The 13,316-nt window shown below is 37.7% G+C and overlaps 1 protein-coding gene across 3 annotated transcripts in view; it reads left to right on the plus strand.

The window, feature by feature from the left end:
- tox2 (TOX high mobility group box family member 2) overlaps positions 1-13,316 on the plus strand; it is a 570,456-nt gene that overhangs the window by 25,163 nt on the left and 531,977 nt on the right. The window lies entirely within an intron of this gene.

Below are 13,316 nucleotides of genomic sequence, written 5' to 3' on the forward strand. Positions count from 1 at the left end.
CAAAATGTAATATGTTTAAAAAAAATCCATAAACAGAATACAACATTGTTATTATACCTGTAAGTTGTTAATATATCACTGTTGTAATGGATGATTTATCTTAAGTAGTAAAAAATCAATTACTAGAACGTATTTGAAGATGCCAAAGATAATACAGATAATTAAATCATTTTAAACAAGAACCTAGGGCTGGGCGATATGGACCAAAAGTCATATCTCGATATTTTCTAGCTGAATGGCGATACTCAATATATATCGATATTTTTTCTGTGCCAAAATTGGGGTTTCCCCCAAAGCATTATAGCATAGCATCTCTGTTAGCTTCATTTTTTTCTGAGACAAACCCTTAAAAAAACAGTCAGTTTTAATACAAAGCCTCGTGCCAAATGTCACACAGGTACCTTTATTAACAGAGGTCTGCACAATATCAAAATGTATAAAACAAATGAAATAAAAATAAACTGCCTGCATATATAGAATAAAAATGCTTCTTGAATAAAATAAAACAAATATCCCTTTCCTGCATAACAATTAAATTAAAATACACTGTGCAATTAATACAATGTAGACAGAAACAGGCAGACTTTTCCACTGAGGTTGACAATTGTGCAAAATAACAAAACATTTGTGCAAATCTCAAATAAAACATTCAAGTCAATTTGTCACAAAATAAGCTATATCAAAATCATTAAAAAAAAAAATATATATACAGGTATATATATATTTTTTAAATCGATATAAACGATATTGTCTCGTACCATATCGCGTTTGAAAATATATCGATATATATTAAAATCTCGATATATCGCCCAGCCCTACAAGAACCCCAAAGTGAGGAACCCAAGTCTATAACAGGAAACTGCTTGTCCACCGTAAGCCTCAACCAAGTGCAGCTCATTGTCTTTGACAGCTGACAGAAAGATCTGAAATGAACATCTTCTGATAACTGATGTTAAAAAATCAGTGAATGGAAGAAAAAAAAAAAAAAAAAGCCCAACCGCCAGCTCCGGTGTCAGCAGGTACATTTGAATATGAACAGCCGCGACTGAAAAGTCATGACCCGTAAGTGAGGGGGGGGGGAGTGATTTGAGCGAAGCGTGCAGAGCGGAGAAATGTCAGAGTCAGAATGGCAGGAAATATGTTAGTGACAAGGAAAAAGCTGGCCCTAGTATTCTAGAGCCCCGATGAGTAAAAATAGGGCATTGGGCAAGAAAGCAGGAAACCAGCAGAGCGAGGCCTCTAGTAGGAATTTCTTCTGGGGAGGAGAGATAAGGGACTTAACTCCCTCCTGTCTGGGCCAGCCAACTTTAACATGCGACATGTGATCACTGATCGCTTATGCAGAGATGGACAGAGGAAGAAGAGATTGAAGAATTCAATAAATGAGTCCACCACTGTGTGCCTTCTTGAGCAAGTGCACTTCTGTGTGTCTTTAGCATTTGACAGGGCACTTTAATTAGGTCAAAACTTGTGAACGAAACCAAAAAAAAGGGGAAAAAAAATCACACAAACACACGAGAACTGTCCCACACAAATACATATTTGCACACTGCGTTCGTATATATGTGTGGAGCTAATGGCTAAGGAGTGGAAAGTACCGCGGGAGGTTCCTCAGGTTAGAGACTGGAAGTTAGACAATAAGCTGTAGCCTTATCAGATTCACGCTGAAGCTTCCAGCCTGATCACTCTGACTCTTATAAACAATTTAATCTCAGCCCACTCACTCCCCCTTGAATAAGCACATTTTATATAAATATAAAAAAAAGGACCCTCAATGGCAGCTTTTGTCCCGGCGCGAAGCCGTTAGCTCACCATGTGCATTAGCATCAACCATGTGCTTCTTCACTGTCACTTTACCAACACTGATCACGCTTCTTTATTCGATTTGCCCGTAGTTATGTGACATCACTGACACGAGATTTATCAGGAGTTTTTACTAATCAAATTTCCCAGCCTATAGCGGAGTGTGAGATTGATGACCTGGAGGCGGGGAGACAACGGCGCGATTATCATATCATTGATTACAGTAATTTGTACACGGGGAGGCGGTGGTTCGGCTGATTGGGGCGTTCACTGTGACAACTGCGGGGTTGATGATGTGGCCACTTCTTATAAACTGTGGGCGGCTCAAGAGTTCATGTTGTGCAGGAACAAAGTCAGAACTTGCCAAACGTCTACTTAAGAAACTAAAAATAGTGTGGAGCTTCATTCCTGTTTCAACAACTGAGGTCATTGAGATTTATTATTTAGTTTTAAGTATGTTAATCCTGTTCTGAAATTAAAAAAAAAAAAAAAAAGTAACTATGGAGACGGGGGATGTTTATATTTTCAGATTTTCAACAGTAAGAAAAATCTAAGGTAAATAAATATTTCCTGGACAAGGACAGCATGAGAGACTTACAAAAGGTTGAATGATTGTAGAAAAAAGAACTCTTTCCAATTCTGTGATAATTAAAGCCATAAAGTTTTCCATTTAAGAGGAACACTGTCATGTAAGTGTCCTTATGTGTCCTTGTTGTGTCCAGTTTCTGTCGTATTGAGGACAAAGTCTGCCCTAAAGCAATATTGCTGTATGAGGCGGTAACCTAAATACCTGTCAGATTTCAGCCTCTCTGGTTCTTTACCTTCGCTCTATCTTTGCGATCATCCTCACGTTTCTCACACCTATTTTTTCCTCCTCATGCACCCCCTTACCCAGACTCCCTCATGGTCACTCTCTTAAGTGATTGCTACATTTCATCTCATGGTAAATCGGCCGTCAGGCCGGTGAGCTATCATTATGCAAATGATGGGCAATTCAATTTCAGTTGGTCGGAGGGGGAATTTCTAATTAGGGTGAGACAGAGCACTCAAGATGGAGAGACGGATCTAAAGGCAGGGGGAGACAGCAAGGCAGAGAGGAGCTGCTGTAGAGGTATGAGGAGGAGGCTTGGAGAGGAATAGCTTGAAGAGGAGAAGTATCCACTCTCGAACTTAACGCCTACTTTACAATTATACACTTCGGTTAGCTGTGAGTCTCCTAATTCTTTTTCTTTGCCCCCGTTTTTTCCTCTTTATACAGTTATAATGAACTCCCCACTTCTTTGTTTTTCAGAAAAAAGGATCTAAGTTTCTCACTCTCGTGTTTTCTGGTGTCACCCTGGGTTTCTGCCACTCTGTAAACTAAATTAAAAAGAGTAAACTCTGAGAAAAACATCTTGAAACTTTGGTGAGCAAAAGTTCTTAAATTAGCAAAATGACACTTTAACCGGGTTAGAAAGGAAGGGTACATAATGTAAACTATAAATATCTGCCTTTGACTTGACTGAAGTCCCAATGAGGTCATCACAGTTGTTTCATACCGTGCAGCGAGTCACCTATGTAACGTATCCAAAATCTAAATCTGAATCATTTTGGACTAAAAGGGATTTTCTAGTGTTAATGACCATTTTTAATAATGATTTGTTCAAGCAAAAGCCTTTTTTTTCAGAAGCTCCTTTAATTAAAAACAAAGAATTCTTTTTATTAGTGTTTAATAAAACATTTTATTTTGTTAAAAACCAATATGTCCTGCTCTGTTTTTGTGACTTAACAATGCGTTTCATCAATAAAACAAACTGTTGCTTCCTCTTCAGTCCCTAATTAATCAGAAGCCAACATGTCTCGCTTGTTACGTTTAATCCAGTCGAGACATTCTCCTGTGTTTAAGTAATATAGATAAAGTTACAGTTTAAAGATTCAATTTTAGCTACAATATCATGATTTATGATAGAAATTACCCTACGCTTTTTATTCCAGAAGAGCTCCTTATAATTCAAGGGAGTGAGAGGATTTAATTTCTTCTCCTCGTCAACATTTTTCTTGTTAATTCAGAAGAACAAAAACAATAAAAAACAAAACACATGTTGTTAATTCAGAACAAAACAAGCAAATAAATGAGCAATAAATAAAGGAACAACTTTTATGTTGTTTCAAAAATACTCAAATGCCTTAGATTAGACTGTACAAACAAACTCAATGGCTGACATGACTGTTTAAGATTGATCACATGTTGCTCTTTATACCTCGTTTAATCAAGGTTTTAAAACGGCAGTTGCACAGCAGAAGTCCATCCGTCCTACTTCTAATGGTTAATGTGAATAGAGCTGCTGTCCATGTTGCTAAGCAATCGGTACACAATAATGCATTAAGCCAATGTATTGCAAAGTAGGAAAAAAAAGAGATTTCATCTCGTTAATTAAAATAGTTCAGGTATCTAGAGACGTTAAGTCGTGGCAATTAATATGTTTGCAGTATCTGCAAGTTTGTGGATTACATTTTTCACAAATGATTTTTCTTGATGTTGGGCTGCTGTCAGAACGGACCGGCAGTGTGTGCAGCGGCTTTATTTTGATGGAGTGTCTCTTTTTTTTCTTTCTCCCGTCGCTGTAATGAAGCATTGGGCTTGTCTGTGTTTTTGTTTATTCAGCAGCCCAGAGGGACAACATGTTTCCTGCAGGGAAAAGAAGAAAAGAAGACAGGGGGAGAGAAGAAATAGTAGTAGTAGTAGTAGAAGAAGAAAAAAAACACATTAAAAAGCATTGTTCAGACTTTTCTGTCTTGATTAAGTGAACGTGTTTAATCTACCTGCGTGTGAAGGTTGTATGCGTGTGCTTAGTTAACTGTCATTTGAGATTTTATGCATGCAGCAAGTTCCATTTCTGGTTCTTTTTTAAAGAGATATCTGAAATGTAGGTGCATGAAGCTGTTGGGTATGAACCACGTGCACACATGAGCGCACACACACACACACACACGTGCACACAGGATTCAGCTGAGATCAGCAGCTCACTCTAGGCTGTCAAATATTCTGTCAGCACAACCCAAGAATCACAATTGGACTCTTTGGGAGGCATTAATTCAAAGCACCGTAACAATGCTCTCTGAAACCTAATCAACCGCCTGTAGTCAGCATATCAACTCTCAGCTAACTCCATCCCTTTATCTCCCTATCTCCATCTCTTTTCTGGCTTCCTCTACTTTCTGCGCTCTACCATTTGCAGCAGCGTCTTTCTCTATCCTCCCTGCCTCTCCGTTCCTTTACATCTTTCTGTGTGTGTGGTTTTCGCTTCGACAATATCTCCTCTAAAGCAAACCTCATGTATCAGATTGCGGGACATACATGTAAATAGTAGCAGCATCTGCAGCTCAGGTAATTACATTAAAGAAGTTGCATCTATGATTGATAATCGCTGTGGTTGTGGTTGTGATTTTTAGACTTTTCTCTCACGTTTTTCGACATCCCATCCATATTGGTTGCATATACGGTTTCCGACCAACTAGCAGGAATCCGCAAGGTGATCAATTGGTATCGGAGTATTACAGTGAAGGTTTATCTCAGTAGCATATGATATTTTATTATCTCAGCCCAGTCTTATTAAGGGAACCTGGAGAAGTCACAGATTTTCTCATTAAACCAGATGATTGATGCCACCTGACATTTGAGAGTCGGTGCTCCGCTCAGAAAGCCCAATTTGTTGAAGAATCACTCTGCCCGGCTCCTGTCTGTATTAAAGTAATCTTTGCCTTTGCGTGTGCAGCTCATTGAAAAAGAAAGAGCGAGACAGAGGCAGAGAGAAAGAGAGAGAAGAGAAAATCCCCTGTTTTTGTATTAGCGAAAGCTTCTCCCAGCCATCTGTTTTCTGCCTCTCGCACACGACTTGTGGCCAGAGCGAGGCAGAGCTGCTGCCTCCGCTCGTCAGCTGCTCGTGGCAACTTGTACTGTTGTTTTGTTTTGTTTACGGGGAAACAACCTTATAAAAAAAATGAGGGGGTTGTGAAAGAAAAAAACAAAGGGAAGATTAAATAAATTAAAAAAAAGAGTTTTGTTTCTCTTTTCTGGACTGGATGACGCAAGAACTTTGACTACACCTTATTAATGATCTCCATCTTTCTTGTTTTTGTGTCAAATGTAATGCAAGGGGCGTGGGAGTAAAGGTGATGGAAGAAAACACTTTTATGCCAATAGGAATTAATCAACTACATGCTATTCTTGCCGAGGGGCTAAGAATTAAAAAAGAAAAAGATCTGTAAACCCACTTTTCTGCCTTTGATGTAAATAAGAGACATGATTAAAAAATGCTCATCTTTACATTCAGCTTTGTTGTACTGCGGAAGAAGACTCATTACTTGTCCTTTGATGTAAAATAGGGCTGGGCGATATGGACCAAAAGTCATATCTTGATATTTTCTAGCTAAATGGCGATACTCGATATATATCGATATTTTTTCTATGCCATAATTGGGGTTTCCCCCAAAGCATTATAGCATAGCATCTCTGTTAGCTTCATTTTTTCCTGAGGCAAACCCTTAAAAAAACAGTCAGTTTTAATACAAAGCCTCGTGTCAAATGTCACACAGGTTCCTTTATTAACAGAGGTCTGCACAATATCAAAATGTATAAAACAAATGAAATAAAAATTAACTGCCTGCATATATAGAATAAAAATGCTTCTTGAATAAAATAAAACAAATATTCCTTTCCTGCATAACAATTAAATTAAAATACACTGTGCAATTAATACAATGTAGACAGTAACAGGCAGACTTTTCCACTGAGGTTGAAAGTTGTGCAAATAACAAAACATTTGTGCAAATCTCAAATAAAACATTCAAGTCAATTTGTCACAAAATAAGCTATATCAAAATCATAAAAAAAAAAAAAATGTAATAATCGATATAAACGATATTGTCTCGTACCATATCGCGTTTGAAAATATATCGATATATATTAAAATCTCGATATATTGCCCAGCCCTAATGTAAAATAAAAAATTTTACTTTCAATTTTTAGCACGTGTTTTGGTTAGTAAACTTTCTGTAACCTCTGACTGAAACCAAATATTGTTGGATAACTACTCCAACTTGAATCCCATATTTTTGCGTGTAGAGGTAACATAAACTCAGTAATCCAGTCTCTGGGTGGCAGCTGTGTCTAAACCCTGGTGCAACCTAAGGAGGTGCTGTTGAATTCTCTATCACTCCTGAAATCATGCATCTAAACCCTACATTGCTCTGCAGTAGATACAGAATTTGCTTTCGATCACAGTTGAGTCAGAAGGAAGTGGAAAGAATGACAGAACAGGAATGAGAGCAGCACAGTGTCGTAAAAGTTTAAGGACCATAACATCAGACATCTCAACGCTCCTACTCATGCATAACCTGTGCAATCTGTATTTAATAAAGAAATTGATACATTTCCAGTTAATAACTTGCACATGGACCTTTTTCAGGGTTCCACATCTGCAGACGCAGGTTGATGCAGCAGCGGCTATTTCACGAAATACCTAAAAGCTGTGCATAGACAGAGCAGGAAATTAGTAAAAGTATCATATAGCAAGACAGATGATTGCACAAGCAAATATACAGATAGAGAGAGGGAACTGCGGATTAGCCCCAGTGTCTCCAGCTGATGTATTGCACCCCAGTGTAAACTGTGATCTGTGTTGACTAATGGAACAGAAACTATCAGAGAAATGTAAACACAAAATGCAGCAACAAGAGGAAGGGTGTAGGCAGTGCAGAGGATAGAGGCAAACATAAGAGGACAAAAGAACAGGGGATATCTGACGGCAAAACATCTGAACAGAAATGATTATTATATAATCAGGGTTATGCATGTATGTACATACAAACTAATATGTTTACAGGAAATCTGCGGTTGTACATGTATAAATAGCTGCAGTTCAAATGCAGGTGTTGTTTGGACGTTCCCAGTGGTGGGATCAGCAGGCAGGTGAGGCAGGTGTTCCCTGGCTTCATTTGAAATACATATAAAATACTTACATGCTGTTAAATGGAATGCAACATAGCTGCTGATTTGTGACCCATGTAGAACTCAGACTTCATGGAAAACAGAAAGCATTTTCAGTGAGCAGATACATAGGACATGCAGAATGTAACGACGTGCTTCTACACGTTTCTGTGCCAGCACCGTGAGCCGTATATCATGAATGTTTCTATTATATGGTTTAGTTTCTGGTATGTTTTAAATGCATGCCTCCCTTTGAAATAAACAGCCCTCCAGGTCTATACACCAGACCTCACAGATGGTAGCAGAGATACTGGGGATAAATTGAAATCAAAAGATGTGAATTAATCCCTGCCAAGTCCTTGCAAAGAAGAGTTGGTTACATAAAGTTAAGGAGTCTAGAAAAAACAAGATGTCTCCATGACATTTTAGGAGGATTGTTTTGCACATATTACACGTGTATATATATATATATATATATATATATATATACATACATACACACCCCATATTTTGTGGACCATAAGGCACACTATAAGGCGCAATATCAACAAACGGGGCTATTTTCATACATAAGGCGCATGATAAAACATTAATAAAGCGAAACAAAACAGTCGAACTTTATTCAACTCATTCACAATAACTCAGAATATCATTCAGTTGTAACTAATACAGAAAAATACACTTGCATTTTGAATCATTCGTCTTCCACAAATCCACAAATAAAAAGTGGTGTAAATAAGCGTAGTACTATGTACACTGATTGATTCATCGTTGCCAGTGATAGCGGTCACCTGCAGTTAGTGCGAAGTTGGAACAATGTTTTATCCCAACATTTGATTATAATTGGATTATGATATAGATTTGAACGTTGGCTTTAGGCCAAAAACCTAACATTGGCTTGAAATTTAATTATATTATGGTGACATTCACTAGATGTTGGATGATGTTTGCTTGCCAGCACTATATAATTAGTTATCTCACAGTGTCTGACGTTGCAACCCGTATCCAACCAAGGACCGACGTTAATACAACACCCCAGTGTCAGCTGGGAACGGTCCGACAATCAGTCAGGCGGAGCGGCTTCGTCGCTTACCAAAGTGGCGCAGTGTTCCACATAAAATTGGTTCGAGGTCAGCAAGCACAACAACATTCATACATAAGGTGCACCTGATTATAGGGCACACTGACGGTTTTTGAGAAAAATTAAGGATTTTATATTTTAGTGCGGAAAATAAGGTATATATACACACATAGACACACATATACATAATACATATATATATATACATATATATATATATATATATACATATATATATATATATATATATATATATATATATATATATATATATATATATATATATATATATATATATATATATACACACACACACATATATATGTACACACACACACACTACCTTCTTAAACCTTAATATATTTTTGTCTTTTATTGTTCTTTTTTATTTTGTAACAAGATGCCAGAGTTTAATGGGAAAGTCACAGACGCAAAGCCTTATAGAATATCATGTATCAGCTCTTGTCAGATGAAATTACTTTACATTCATTGCAACATGTGCACAAAGGAAAGTGATTCATCACAATGCAATACACAAAGTGATTTGCACTGCACAGCTGTGTTTGCTACAAACTAAAGTCTGTATAAACCACTGAAAAAAGTGATTCATAGTTTGTTATTGACTCCTTACCGCAGCAAGAAAATCAACTCATATCATGTTTGTGTAGCAGAGTTTGTGGGTTTTATCCGTAGAATATCAGAAAAAAATGTAATCACTTTAAAAAGAAGTGGATCCTGGAAAGACTTGAATGGGGATTTGGAATATGTGAAATGCTCTTTAACAATTTTCCAACGTTAGTATGCATGCATTTTTTATTGTGTGCCATTAAGGGCATGGAGAACTGTTGCCATAATATATAAATACATATTGTGTATACATGGGTGATTATGTGTCTGTGTGTGTGTGCATACATTGAGAGCACTGTATACCATGGATGAGTGATAGTGTTTCCCTTCCAGCCTGTCTAGGCCCTGCATTCCTCTCATCGCTTGTGTGTGATCTGTGCTGCCTTTCAGCTAATCTGGGAAGAATGTCGGTTTCAGACGCACATGTGTTCCATTAAGTCCAGATCTGCGTAAATAATATAACATGCAACAGCTAACATTACAGGTAACTATACCCTCACAGCTGCGCCTCTGGCTTTACAGCGCCCCAACAGCCCAGCCTGTTTAGAAAAAAGAAAAAAAGAGGGTCAGCCAGTGTTTATATCTTATGAGAAAATGTGTTGCAGTGCCTGCTGTGATTTTAGTAAGTGTTTGAATTGTAGAAAATATACTGTGGGGATAATTGATGTTTACTATAGAATGGAGCCCGAGGTCTCGGATTGTTGACCGTAATAAAAACATATTTCTTTCCAGGACTCATTTTCGACTCATAAAAACATGGCCTATCATTTCTTTATGTGATGAGAACGTGTAAGCAGTGAATTATTTCTCATGGAAAGGATAAACTCCATGTGTATATTTTTAATTTAAAGAAAAGAATAAGTCAATTTTACCAATTCCTTAATGAAACTGTGAAAAGTCTAACTCAGGTTTACAAAAGGAAACAATGTTCTACAATTTCCTTTTTCTCATAAGCTTGCATGTTTACATATAGGATTGAAAAGAGACAGAAAATTTCCATTACATTTATGGAAATTTTCCAGAAGCTTTCAATAGGACGTCAAACTCGGGAATGTGGCATTGTTCTCGAGAATAAGATCAGAAAACATTGTCTAAAAACACTAACGCCATACCATTCACACATACAGGACTGGCTATGAAAATTAGAATATTGTGATAAAGTCCTTTATTTTCTGTAATGCAAAAATGTCATACATTCTGGATTAATTACAAATCAACTGAAATATTGCAAGCCCTTTATTATTTTAATATTGCTGATCATGGCTTACAGCTTAAGAAAACTCAAATATACTATCTCAAAAAATTAGAATATTCTGGGAATCTTAATCTTAAACTGTAAGCCATAATCAGCTATATTAAAATAATAAAAGGCTTGCAATATTTCAGTTGATTTGTAATTAATCCAGAATGTATGACATTTTTGTTTTTTTAATTGCATTACAGAAAAACTTTATCACAATATTCTAATTTTCTGAGACAGTCCTGTATGTTAGCGAAACAACCGAAATATGCTGAAAAAAATAATGAAAATCCTTTAGTAACGAAAAAGAGCGCAAGCCCAATTTAAAACTAGTCTTCTCGATAGAAATGATGACGGTAAAGTTCTTTCTGTGGGTGTGACATTTAAGTTGACTTTTCTTCAACTTCAATGTTCTTGTCCCACGTCTTAACCTCAACCCTTTTTTCATGAGATTAAAGTTGTAAACTCTGTACCTTTCGATCAAAAACATAACAAACGAGCATCCCACCACTTCTGATAGCTTGACAAGATGGCGATTAATTTGGGATCAGTTTGATCGTTTTGACTGCAACATCTGTGTAACTGTAGTGTCCGCGATTGTCAGTGCAAATGCACTTTAGCCAAAACAGCAAAACAGTGACTGTGCGTAAGTGTTGGATTTGGAGCATAGCTGTGGTGTGCTGTGCTGGATTCTAGAAATGATCTAACTGATTGTTTTTCTGAAACCTTGATGGTTAACACTAATGAATCATTTGGTATTGGTCATAAAAATGTGTTGGTAAATACTTTAGTTAGTTTCTGTAGTTTGGAACATTTAAAACCCTCTTCTTCCAGCCGTTTGAAACTTAGGTAAATGTGTAAGTCTCCACAGAGACATGAAAGGTTGTTACATGGCCGGAGTGGAGCGAGAATGTACACCCCTCCCTCTATTGTTAATGTCTCTACATCTACACAACTCTCATTGGCTCTTTTGTGGGTTTTTTTTTCTTCTGCTCTTTCTGCTTGCACGGATTGGCTTGGACCTGCTGGCTGACGGGACAATGTTTGCTTTTGCTGTCTGCCTGGGGAAGTCCCTCTTTTTCTGAAATAGGCCCAGATACAGTAGCTGACACAAAGTTCAGAGGATGCCAGCCTCTTCCTGGTGTGTCGCTGCATTGTCCTGCTGCAGATCACTGAAGTTAGTTAGAAAACACGTGAGCCGGCCACTCATTAATCACTGTGTTTATTGTAAATAATTTCCTGAGATTGCAACCGAACGAAGAAAATGAGTGAACTTTCCTTTCTGCTCTTTGACTGGGAGCTTGTAGTTTTGATAGAAACAACATAGAAACCAAAAGCCAACCAAAACCTGAAGGAGAGGTGTCAAGGGTGGACTAGAAAACAAAAGAGAGGTGTCAGAGAACAAGTGTAGCGAACAATGCTTATTGCACTTGCAAATTGTTGTGAGCCAGCAAGGAAATGTGAGGAGTTTGGCTGTCGCTGTGGTGGGTGCCAGCACCCCTAATGACTCTGTCAGGGCCAGTTAGCAAAGCCAAGCCGGTTTGTGTCCCTTCCAGGCCACAGACAGATGTTATTAGCCCTGTAATGGCACGCCACGGGGCCAGATTAGCCTGGCACACAGGAGAAATATCAAACATTCACTTACGGAGGCTCCTTCAAGCAGCTATTCTGCAAGGCATTCATTTAACTGCAAGTCTGGCAAGCTCCCTAACAAGCCTCGAAAGGGAAAAAAAAAAAAAAAAAATCACCAGGGAGAGATGGAGTTAGTGTACAGTAGCTCCTCTGCAAGGCTGGGGAAGGAAAAAAAAAAGTTAGCCTGGATGTGTTTAAGACCGTAGACATAAGTTACAAATCAGATTTTTTTAACCCAGATTCAAGTTTCTGTAAGAAAAGTTATAAACATTTTTGGTAGTTGAGGAAAGTACATTGTTTTCACTAACAATGCTGCGTCATCTAAAGCTGCACTGACAAGACGGACAACTTGCTTTACTCCTGCAAACTTCAACAGGACCTTAATCTATAAAGGATGTTACTTGTTGGATTTGAAGTATGTGTTTTGAAATGGCTATTTCCTGGCTTTGTTGCAGGCATGGTATCTTAAACAAGCCTTTTCCATACATCACCGTGTCGATTACACTTAGCATGTAATCACTCTGCATTTAGAGCCATAAACACAGCAGCTGTGTGTTTATGTCATCCTCCCGTACAGCCTGAGGTGTTTGTTTGTGCCCTGGATGTGTGTGCGTCTGCATTGTGTGACTGAGCAGAGGTGAACGGCGTGGGGGAAGTTATGGTTGGTTAGGGGGTGTTCTCACACTCCGTACATACTGTAGTTACATTTTGTATTCAGAAGCCCCGCCCTTTGTGAATGTGTGGATATATGCACGTCTTTGTCTTTTGGTGTGCATTTTGTAAGGTGTCATAATGGTAAAATGAGAGTAATGCACATTAGAAATAGGCCTGTGTTGAAAAAATTGATTTCCCAATTCTAAATCCATTCTCATATTAATTCCTAAAAATCGATTCATATGTCTAAAGATCGATTTTTTTTTTTTTTTTGTTTTCTTATTTATTTATGTTTTTTTTTTTTCATCACT

This window comes from Cololabis saira, chromosome 8 (genome assembly GCF_033807715.1).
Source record: "Cololabis saira isolate AMF1-May2022 chromosome 8, fColSai1.1, whole genome shotgun sequence".
Classification (NCBI taxonomy): Eukaryota; Metazoa; Chordata; class Actinopteri; order Beloniformes; family Belonidae; genus Cololabis; species Cololabis saira.